This window comes from Hylobates moloch, unplaced genomic scaffold (genome assembly GCF_009828535.3).
Source record: "Hylobates moloch isolate HMO894 unplaced genomic scaffold, HMol_V3 SCAFFOLD_1, whole genome shotgun sequence".
Lineage (NCBI taxonomy): Eukaryota > Metazoa > Chordata > Mammalia > Primates > Hylobatidae > Hylobates > Hylobates moloch.
Window position 1 is genome coordinate 131,466,359 of NW_026652276.1, and position 12,063 is coordinate 131,478,421.

The 12,063-nt window shown below is 37.2% G+C and overlaps 1 pseudogene; it reads left to right on the forward strand.

Moving 5' to 3' along the window:
- Positions 1-923: 923 nt before the first annotated feature.
- Positions 924-1,821, forward strand: LOC116809582 (adaptin ear-binding coat-associated protein 1-like; annotated as a pseudogene).
- Positions 1,822-12,063: the final 10,242 nt, after the last annotated feature.

The window sequence follows — 12,063 nt, forward strand, 5'->3', positions numbered from 1 at the left end:
GACCCTGTCTCAAAAAAAAAAAAAAAAAAAAAAAAAGAAATGAGAAAACAAAAAAAGAAAAGAAAGGAAGAAACGACAAACATGAAGATAAATCAATAGAAGTGTTGTAATCTGAAGAATGGAGAAGAAAATAAAAACAAAAACAACATGATCATCTCCATACACACGGTTAAAATATGTTTCACAAAATTCAATACACTTTTATGAGAAATAAATACTCGACAAGCTAGAAATAGGAGAGAATTTCCTCTATCTGATAAAAGGTATCTACAAAAATCCCACAGCTAATATACTTAATGATGAAAAGCTGGAAGCTTTCCCCCTAAAGTCAGGAACAAGACAGCAAAAGTCAGGAACAAGACCAATCTCACCACTTCCATTCAACATTGTAGCGCAGGTTCTAGCCACGTAATTCGATAAGAAAAATAGGCCGGGCGCGGTGGCTCACGCTTGTAATCCCAGCACTTTGGTAGGCCGAGGAGGGCAGATCACGAGGTCAGGAGATCGAGACCACGCTGAAACCCCGTCTCTACTAAAAATACAAAAAATTAGCCGGGCGTGCTGGCGGGCGCCTGTAGTCCCAGCTACTCGGGAGGCTGAGGCAGGAGAATGGTGTGAACCCGGGAGGCAGAGCTTGCAGTGAGCCGAGATTTCGCCACTGCACTCCAGCCTGGGCACAGAGCGAGACTCCGTCTCAGAAAAAAAAAAAAAAAGAAAAAGAAATAAAAGATATCCAGGTTATAAAGAAAGAAGTAAAGGTATCTTTAGTTTCAAATGCCATGATCCTTTATATAGCCACCCTGAGGAATCCACTCATAAATGAGTTATTGTTGCAAGATACAAGACTAACCTACAAAAACCTACTGTATTCTACACAGCAGTATGAGCAATCTGAAAATAAAATTAAGAAAATGGAAGCCAAGATGGTGGCCTAGTTGGAGTATGAGTCTGTGCTGTGTGTGAAGCCAGACATCAGCGTCTACTGGATTCCTCCCTGGGTCTCCAACTGTGGTTACAGAGCATCTGACTGGAAATTAGACCAGCCTGATTGGTCTGGTCGCCTCCGAATCATTTCAAAAGGGAAGACTGCCTATATCAAACTCGAGGATAAAGTTTCAGGGGAGCTCTTCACTCAGACACCAGTAGAACAATATCCTGGTATTGCTGTGGAGACAGTGACAGATTCCAGCTGCTACTTTTTAATCTGGATTCAAGATGGTGCTGGGCACAGTGCTGTCATTGACACTGCTGGCTTCACAGATCGGGGAGATGCCTTTGACTTTAATGTCTCCTTGCAGGATCACTGCAAATGGGTAAAGCAGGAATCTGAGATTTCCAAGGAATGTCAAGAAATGGATGCTTGTCCTAACTTGGATCTGGGCTTCAAAGAAGGACAAATCATCAAGTTGAGTACGGGGAACATTACAACCAGAAATGAGGTGCTTCTAAGCCCAGGACTGCAATGGGTGGGGGCCTGAGCTTACTCCCATCCCCGCCATGAGGCAAAGTCACTATTCCCCCACTGTCCTCCTCAGTTGCATCAGCAATCATGTCACCCCACCGCCCATTCCAAAATCTAACCATGGAGGCAGTGATGCAGATATCCTTTTAGATTTGGATTCTCCTGCTCCTATCACAACACCAACACCAACTCCAGTTTCTGCAAGCAATGACTTGTGGGGAGACTTCAGCACTGCATCCAGCTCTGTTCCAAACCAGGCACCACAGCCATCCAACTGGGTCCAGTTCTGAATGGCATTGGAAGGACATTAAGGACAGACTTGAGGAATAAAAATGACCTTGAGGGCACCAGTCTGTGCGGGAAGTCAGAAACCCATTTCCTCTCCAGAAGCAAAATGACTGGACAATCTTTTTCATAGCTTCTCCATTACATTCAAGCTGGTTTATGTCACTCCCCTGTGTTGTTACTTGTACAGCCAAGAGAGTGTCTATTATCCCCTGCTTAGTACCAAGGTAGAGGACTAGTGGATCTTATCATAATTTTGGCTGACTATGCAGGGCTCAAAAGGCCAGTGTCTCTTCAAGGAGGAAAGATCTAACATCTGTAAAATTTGTCTTATCTTTTAAATTCTTCAACTTATTTCAAAATCATCTCATGACCCTCGTGTGCCTCTTTGTGAAGCCCTATTTAGCAATTCCAGGGAAGTCAAAAACCTTGCAACTTCCTTCTCCACTAACCCAGGACTAAAAATGGACAGGCTGACCTCAGTGTTTACAAATTCAGAATTTTGATGGGGTAGATATGGAGTGTAGGGAGACCCCCTGAAACTATTGCTACGGAATAAAAGACAAAATGCTCCTAATCATTGTAAATACAAAGTTGCATGCAGGATTGTGTAAAGACAATGCAGGATGGACTGCCAGAATGAGCCAACAGCACGTGATGTGCTTCCCCCTGCAGACAGCCTATGAATGGACGTGCAGTCAGGGAGGTTTCACATCACCAAGATTCCTATTCCAGAAAAGCAGAGTTCATAGCTCTGGGAATGGAATGCAACCCTTGCATCCTATATATCCATATATATGATAGCCTATAAATGGACGCATGAGGGGCACGTGTCCATATGGATAAGATAGGGCTATAAAGGCCCTCATCTTGCCACGGCTCTTCTAGGCCTCTTTAGGGTTAAGGCATACTCCCTTCTGAGAATTTCTGGTCTAACCGGTTGTCTAGCTTCACGTCCTGTTTCTATGGATTGTTTGTAACCAGCTTTTGCTGCAACTGTTACTGCTGATTAATATCTTCCTAATTATAGGTTATGGAAAGACGGTGTTTCTGTTTTAAGCCTCTGTTAGAAATTACTGATACACACACTATATTGTAAATTCTTATCTCTGTATACTGTACTTCTGCGTACAGGTGTTATGTTAAAGAATTACTTCATCCCCATGTGACCATCTCACCTCATAATCAAATGACCCTAAATCCCTCACTAACCTACCCCTGCCCTCACTAAACTTAATAATAAATGCTGGTATATCCAGTGCATTGGCGGCATCGCAGGACCAGAAGGTGATGAACCTCTGGACCCAGCTTTCATTATCTTGTGTGTGTCTATTATTTCTTGACCTGCTGATCTGTCTGGGAAGAAAGAAAGAGCCCCATTGCATTGCGAGCTGCTGGCCAGATCTCACAATAATGGAGAAAGACCTATTTCCTGGGTCTCTGCTGTATAGCTTTCTTCAGGCTTATCGTACTCAGTGAACATCCAGTGATGGGTGCAGCTCCATCACCCTCTTGTGTGTTTACATGTCTCTTTCTATGACAAGAGGGTTGTGCTGGTGGCACCTCCACTATTCTTTTCTGTTTGTTGAATTTGAATTGTAAAACATCTTTGGCCAATGGGTGTCTCTGTGATGAAGGAGGTTCAAGAGGCTGTGCTTTCCAAGTGATATTCTATAGGAGTGTTTAATTTCTTGCAGTTCCATCTAGTTGCTGCATTTGAAGCATGGCATTAATTTGTATTTGCCATGTTATTTGACCTGAAGTTGAAGAGTATAGAGTTTTTAACCTGATCTGTAGAGCAGAGTGGCTGAAAGCACTTAACTCTTGTTTAGTACCCACATTGCCTTGCTGTCTGGGTATCTGGCCCCTTTCCGTAAACATTTCTTTTCAGTTCATGTAGTTCTTTAATAGAAAGCTGCTATTATTTGTATTGTCATTTGTGAAGGAAGTTGGAGAGTCACAGCTTTACCGTGATAGGTTTTCCCCAAGGCTTTGATAACTGTCACCCAGGGTTAAAAGCAAGTTGTTCTCCCATCACTTTCTTTCCCCTCTGCCCTGCCATTCCTTTTACAATGCTGTGAAAAAAGTTCTGCTTCTTAGATGAATGGGTACTTTCTATTTTGTTTCTAAATGAGCAATTTTGAGGATAAAATGGGAAGATATACTTGCTTCCCTTTTGTACCTATTTGGAATGTACACTCTGGCAGAAGGGAGTCCTTATGTTTAGTTTCAAAATATATTACTTTCCTGGATTTCCTTCTTAACTTTTTCTGACTTTGGGTCTATTTTCTTTTCATTGCCTCATTTTCCAGGAAGCTCTATTCTTGAAGAGTCATGACAAGACATATTAAAATTCCAATAGAAAACACTAAAAGGAAAGTCTGTAGAAGCATTAGTGACTAAATACTGGCAACCTATTTTCTCAATCTTCCTCCATGTTGAGTTCCTTGTATTCTTAAGATGATAATAATTATGTATTTGAATTCCTGAAAAATGGGAAATGTTTAAGATATATCTATATAAAGCATATGCTGTATTGGTGCAATAATGGTAATTAAAAATATGAAAAAAAGACAAAAATTCCATTTATAATAGCATTAAAAAGAATACTTAACAATAACTTCAACAAAAGAAATGCAAACGTTGTACTGCAAGTTTTTGCACTATAAAACATCACAAATTACAAAATTAGAAAACTGTAAAACATCATTGAAATAAAGTAGAAAAACATAAATAAATGGAAAAAACATTTAATGCTTGTGGATCAGAAACTTAATATTTTTAAGATGCCAATACTCCCAAACTGACCCACCAATTCAATAAAACCTTTATCAAAATTCCAACTGGCTTTATTATGGAAACTGAAAAGCTCATTCTAAAATTTATGTGGAAATGCAAGTGACCTAGAATAGTCAAAACTACCTTGAAAAGGAAAAAGTTGTAGGACTCAATTCTTCTAATTTCAAAACTCACTATAAAGTTAGACAATATGGTACTGGCATAAGGATAGCTATATAGACCAATGAATTCAGAATTAAGAATCCAGAATTAAACTGTTACACTTATTGTCAATTGATTTTTGAAAGTGTGTGAAGACCATTCAGTGGGAATAGAACAGTCTTTGCAAAATACATTATCGAGACAATTAGATATACACAAGCAACAGAAGGAATTTGAACCCCTACTCATACCATATGCAAAAAAAATCAACTCAGAATGAAACAAAGACCAAAATGTAGGAGCTAAAACTATTAAACTTGTAGAAGGAAGCATAAGTACACATCTTTGTGCCCTTAGATTAGGCAATGGTTTCTTAAATATAACACCAAAACACACACAAAAAAAGACATAAACTGGACTTTATCAAAGTCAAAAACCTGTGTGTGTCAAAAGACACTATCAAGAAAGTGAAAAGACAGCCCACAGAATTGGGTCTGATAAGGGCTTGCTATCCAAAATATATAAAGAGCTATTATGACTCAATAGTAAATAGACAACCCAATTAACAATAGGCAAAGAGTTTGAATATAATTTCTCCAAAGAAAATGGCCAATAACACTTGAAAAGATATTCAATATCATTAATTAAAGAAATACACATCAAAACCACAATAAGATATCTCATACCCACTAGATTGGCCATAATCAAAAAATGAAAGAAGATAAAAAGAAGGAAGGAAATAAGTACTAGCGAGGATGTGGAGAAACTGGAACCTTCATACATTGCTGATGAGAATGTAAAATGTTGCAGCTGCTATGGAAAACTCTTTATTTTAGCAGCTCCTCAAAATTTAAACATCAAGTGTCCATACAATCCAGAAATGCCTCTCCTAGGTATATATCCAAGAGAACTAAAAACCATATTTTCACACAAATATGTGTACATGAATGTATATAGCAGCATTATTCATAATATCAAAAAACTGGAAATAACCCACATATCCATCAACTGATAAATGGATTAAACAAAATGTAATCTATCCACACAATAGCCATAAAAAAGAGTGAAGTACTGATACACTCTACAACATGGATGAGACTTCTAAACATTATGGTAAATGAAAAGAACTAGACACAAAAGGTCACATATATTATATGATTCAATTTATATGAAATGTCCAGTATAAGCAAAACCCTGGTGGATTAATGATTGCTGGTGGTTGAAAGGAGGGGTAATTAGGACTGACCGTGAATCGATATGGGGCTTCTTTTTGGAGTGATGGAAATATTCTGGAATTAGATAAGGATAATAGCTGCACAATATTGTGAATATGCTAAAATCTACTTGTAAAAATCTAAAATCATGAATATCACATTATGTGAAAAATTTTTTTTTTAATTCTTCAGAAGCTTGGGTTATGGAAAGCCTTTTCAGATATAACGTCAAAGGCACAAGAGACAAAGAAAATAGATACATTTGAGTTCATCAAAAATTTATTTTGGGGTATAATAAAAATGTTTTAAAATTAGCTTGTGGTGATGGCTGCATTCCTCTGTAAATATACTAAAAACTACTGAATTTTATGGTATATGAATTATATCTCAGTAAAGCTGTTAAAACCAAAAGCACTATGGGGACTGTGTTGCAGAGAACAGATGCAGGCAGCCAGAGTGGAGGTGCTGAGCCCAGTTTCCAGGCAATCCCACTCATGTGAGTAAAAGATGCTAAGTGGCTGGACTGGGCTTGCAGTGGAGGTGGACAGATGTGACTAGATTCAAGAGATAGGTGGTGGGAGAAATCTGCAAAACTGTGAAAAGAAACATGAGGATAAATAATATGAGTCAGAAATTAACATGGTATTGGAATAATTTACTCTAATGAGCTCTTCAGAGAATAACTGCCAAATAAATCTAAATAAATAATGAGAATCTGTGCCTTGACGAAGATGCAAAATTATTCTTCAGTGAGTGTTCTGCATAAAAGGCAACATCTTTCTTGATTGCACTTGGCAACTTCCCAGAAATTCTCATTTAATTGTTTTATTGTAAAGCTGGAAGTCTTGCTCTATCTACTAACACCTCCTTCCCTAAATTAAAGTTTTTGGCAGGACTTAGCGGGGAAGAACAGCACAGGCACTCAGGATTCTTAATAAAAAATTAGAAAGCCATTTATTTCAGAATAGATATTTAAGCCTATTATGTTGTTAACTTAAAAGGTTCAATAAATGGAGGTCTAAATTTTTAAGCAATTTTTTTACCTTGCATCTTCAGGGTCTACAATAGTTAGCAAGAAAGAAACAAATTGTATAAGTCTTCATTGTCTTGTAAATATGAGTTCTTTCTCAGGATGCTAAATCAAAGGGATTAAATCTGCTGATGCTCCTCCAATCATTTAAATAAGTAATGATATATTTGACTTTTAGCCTCACATCTTATACTTCAGGTGTGAGCGTTAGTTCTATCAGCAAAATTCATCTTTTTAAATTTATTACCTTCCTTTTAATTATTGATTTCTTTACACAATGTATTAACTTCATTTCTGTTCCTGAGATTATCTAATTTGAAACTCATTTTATCAAATACCATTTTAACATCTGATTTAGTGTCTGTGTTCAGAATTAGAGAGCCCAGAGGGAAAATGCTGTGTTGAGCCAACAACAAAAACATTATTTAAAAAAAAATGCTACACTTTCAGATGCAGTTGATATGAATTATTAAAAAACTTAGTTGACTGTGGTTGTCCCTGGGTTTCATATTCACTGGAGTCAAAGCCCACGTACTAATTGTGTTGTTATTGCTGGGCAGTGCTTTGTTTTGTTTTGTATTCACAGCTGTGCTAAATAGAAGCTGAATTCCATCTTAATATCAAAACTGATGTATTATTATATTTATCATTTATGCCACAGCATTAGGATGTGAGAATTTTTTCACATGATAAGCTCTGCAAAGTGTTTATGGGAATTTCAGGACGCAAAAATCAGATATCTTTAGGGAAAGATAGCTTTTTCGTTCCAACTAGAATTTAATATAGCTTACAAAAGTACAATATAACAGAGTAAGTTAAATTCTAGCTAAGGAAAATCAGGGGAAGAGTTGATTAATGAAGTTAAGGAAAGAAAAGAGTAGGTCCATACAGAAAGCCTTCTATGGAAATGTTCTTAAATCAAGCACATTATGTAGTATAGCAATATGTATTCATTTAAGTAGACTTCAGATATAACCAAGCAACTGTGACAGGTTGTTACACTGACTGGAGTAAGAATCCTCCTATATTCTGATAATAACCCTTAGGCTTAAATCACACTACATACAACAACCAAATTAAGTTAGAGGGGAAAGAGAACAGTAACAGTTACTTTGTGCTTATGATAGGGCTTGGTCCTAGCTTTATAAATTGATTTCAGACAGTTAGGACACCAAAAACTCCAAAATGTTTTTTCTCAATGGTAGTATCAGTAATAGTAATAACAACACAATTAACTCCAAAGATGCCAAGCCAAATTATTCCCACAAGTAAAAAATAAAACATACAGTTATATAGCAAAGAGCTAAGATAGCAGTGCAAAGAGGCAAAGATGAAAATGTTAATTACCCACAAATATTACTAATAGCAAACACTCTACCAAAGTTTCTTTGGAAAAAGTTAATAGCAAAGTTTCTTTGGAAAAGAAACATTGGATGAAGCTCCCTGAACTCAGTGGGTCAATATTTTCAGTTATTTGGTCCCAGAGCAGCAAGTATTACAAAACATGTAAGCTACAATGTAAGATATAAACACAGGACGCATAGGTGAATGGATATTTATTTAGGTAGATAGAAGCCACTATTTCTTGAGTACTTACTCTGTGTCAGCCATTGTATCTGGTGCTATGCGTAATCTACTCATTACAATAGAACTATCTTCCTCATTTTTAAAATGTTTAAATAGTTTAAATAGGTTTATTATTGTTCCAAGGTCAAATGTGGGCAGCATTTCAACCCAGGCTTGTCTGTCTCTAAATCATGTGTTGTTAAAAAATTATTACATCATGCTCTGTCTTATAATATTAACAGTTATAAAGGAAATGTTTACTGAGTGCCAATGTGTTTACTCTTTGATTACATGTTATGTGTTTCAAATACATGATCTCATTTGGGCTAGTTATTATTTTATATGTAAGATTTAGAAAGGTCAAATACTAAATAGTTTTATGACCACCAAATCCTTGGGGTCTTTTATTGATCTTCCAAATGCAATCATTTGAAAAATAATGTGTTTACTCATAGAATTATAATAATCAATGCATAGGAAGAACGAGAAATATCTTTTTCTGTTTTAAAACTTTTAGATGAGGCAATTGAATTACAAATAATTCAGTGGCCTGCAAGGTCTGTAGACAGTCAGGGGTAAAGCCAAAATTATAGCTCCTGGGTCTGAGTCATGCCATTTCTCTGGAATGCTCCTTACCTGAAGAAGCTATAGCCTTTGTTATTCCACTGCCCATCAAGCCTTTGTGACTTAACCGTGGCTTTTCTCCTCCGGTGGTCTTTAGGGAGACCAGGAAGCCGTTGCTTGGTGGAAACAGTGCCTCTGTTGTAATATATCATAAGACCATGATGGGTCTGTTGGCAGTTTGTTTTTTCTCTGGGGGTGTGTGTGTGTGTGTGTGTGTGTGTGTGTGTGTGTTGTTGTTTTCATAAAAGACACTTTGGTGGAGATAATATGCTGTTTAACTTCAGTTTAAAAATAAGCTTGTTTTTCAGCTTCTAAAGTCAAATACTCTCCGAAGATGTGGAAATCTAATAAAAATCCATGATAAAAGACTTACATAAGCAGAATTTGTGCTACACATCCATGTGAGACCACAAGGAGAAAACAGAAGTGCTTTGCAAAGCAGAATCTAGAGAAAATTCAGCTGCCTTCTGAACCTATATATGCTGTGAGAACACAAAGACCTGCTCCCTGACTGGTCTTGGCAGAGGAGAACCATGATTCATTCTTATTACCATGACAGTGGGTAACATGGGCTGTCACAGGGGACAAAGCAAGGCCAGTCTCCTGTACTGAACTCTGTAATGGCCAATATGAATGAGGAGGACAAAACAGCTGAGGACGGTTACATAATCCCTGTTCCTATGTGCTCTAGTAAAAATAGCACAAACTTCACTAGGTAATCTGAACTCCTTACCTTTCTTGATCAATATGACGATGATTTAAAAAATTAATAGCAATGATAATGATGACCTCACAGGACTGTTGGGAAGATTTTTTTTTTAAATCTTGTGTCTGTGTTATATATATGTACTATATGCATGTATACTGTATATATAGGTGTAATATATATACACATACAAAGCACTTAGCACAGTATTCATGCATTCAGGCATTCACTCATTCAAACACTCAGTATAAATACTGGTTTCCTAGAGATTTTTTTTGTTCTGCCCTCTTTTTTATCTCAACCTGATTTAAATATGTTTGATATGTTTCAATTCATTATAGTTGTTATTGATGGTTCAGTTATTCCATTTTTTGAGACAAATGGGAGCCAATTTAAGTTGGTTCTTGAGTCCTTTTGATATGACTTCAATGATTTTCAATGATTTCCTTACTTCCAACATTGAGGTTTCAGGCTTCTTTTGTACATTTGCTGCCACAGACCTGGAATCAGCCATTTCTCCAAAGATCCCTGGTTCCTTTCATTAAAGTTGGGATTTAGAGACTATAGTCCAGACACTTGGGATGGTCATCTGTTCTGAGTCAGTAGTTTTTCTAGAACTTTTCGGTGGAAAAACTTAGAAAATATGTAAGCTTTTGTTTTGTTTTGGTTTTTGTTTTGTGAGACAGAGTTTCACTCTTATTGCCCAGGCTGGAGTGCAACGGCATGATCTCGGCTCACCGCAACCTTTCCCCTCGGGTTCAAGCGATTCTCCTGCCTCAGTCTCCCAAGTAGCTGGGATTACAGGCATGGGCCACCACGCCTGGCTAATTTTGTATTTTTAGTAGAGATGGGGTTTCTCCATGTTGGTCAGGCTGGTCTTGAACTCCCAACCTCGGCTGATCCACCTGCCTTGGCCTCCCAAAGTGCTGGGATTACAGGCGTGAGCCACTGCGCCCGGCCGAAAATATTTAAGTTTTTAAAGAGAAAATGCATTTGATATTTATAAAATTTACACTACCTACCATTCAAATTTAAGACAACAGGTTCTGATATAATGTCTTGATTTTATATTTGTATCTCTTCCCTTACACTGAAAATATTGAACCCTAACAGCATTAATATAATTAACATCATTACTGGTTTTCTATGTTCTAAGACGTGTGTGTGTAGGCATACACACACCTACTTATCCACGTTGGTTTAGAATAACAATTTGAATAATATTATAAACACTATGATTACTAAAAACTGTTTAAGATTACTTTGTTATTTTTGTCCTTAGAATATATTCTAGAAGGAGTATACTATCAAATAATTGTGTTTTAAAATCACTTGAAATAATTATGCTCTCTTTGGTAAAACAACCAGTTCAATACAGATAAATTCTTTCATGTCATTTTGACTTTTATTATTTACATTTAATTTTGTTTATAATTATGTAAAGAATGTACATTTTTCCAGTGTCAAATCTACTACATAAGATACATGTTAAGAAGTCTACCTTTCACATTTATCACTTCCACTCTGTGTTCTCCTTCTCCCTAATCATTAATATTACGTTTATCATTCTATTGTTGTTTTCTTATTTTGAGACAGGGTCTCACTCTGTCACCCAGACTGGAGTGCAGTGGCGCTATCACAGCTCACTGCAGCCTTAACCCCTCAGGCTCAGGTGATCCTCCCACCTCAGCCTCCCTGGTAGCTGGGAATACAGGCATTCGCCACCATACCTGGCTAATTTTTGTGTTTTTTGTAGAGACAGGGTTTCTCCATGTTGCCCAGGCTGGTCTCTAACTCCTGGGCTCAAGTGATCCACCCACTGCAGCCTCCCAGAGTGCTGGAATTAAAGCTGTGAGCCACCACACCTGGCCTTTTCCATTGGTTTTTGAATATAAACAAATGCAGATGTATGTATTTTGCACCTTCCCCTGTCTCAGAAGGCAGCATAGTTTACACACTTCTCTCCAGTATGCCCTTTCCGTCTAGTAAACTATCCTAGCCACGTTTTCTAGTGCCTATAGTGATCTTTGGTATCTTCTTCATGCTGCATAGTCCTCCATCGTGCAGATCTTCTACAGCTTATTCTTCTACTATTAGACATTTGGCTGGTTTAATCTTTTGCTATTACAAACAGTGTTGCAATAAATAAGGCGTATGTATTTTCATATTTTTGCTAGTTTTTTTAAATACTAAAAGTGGGACAGCTGAGTTAAAAGTAAATGCATGTGTAATTTTG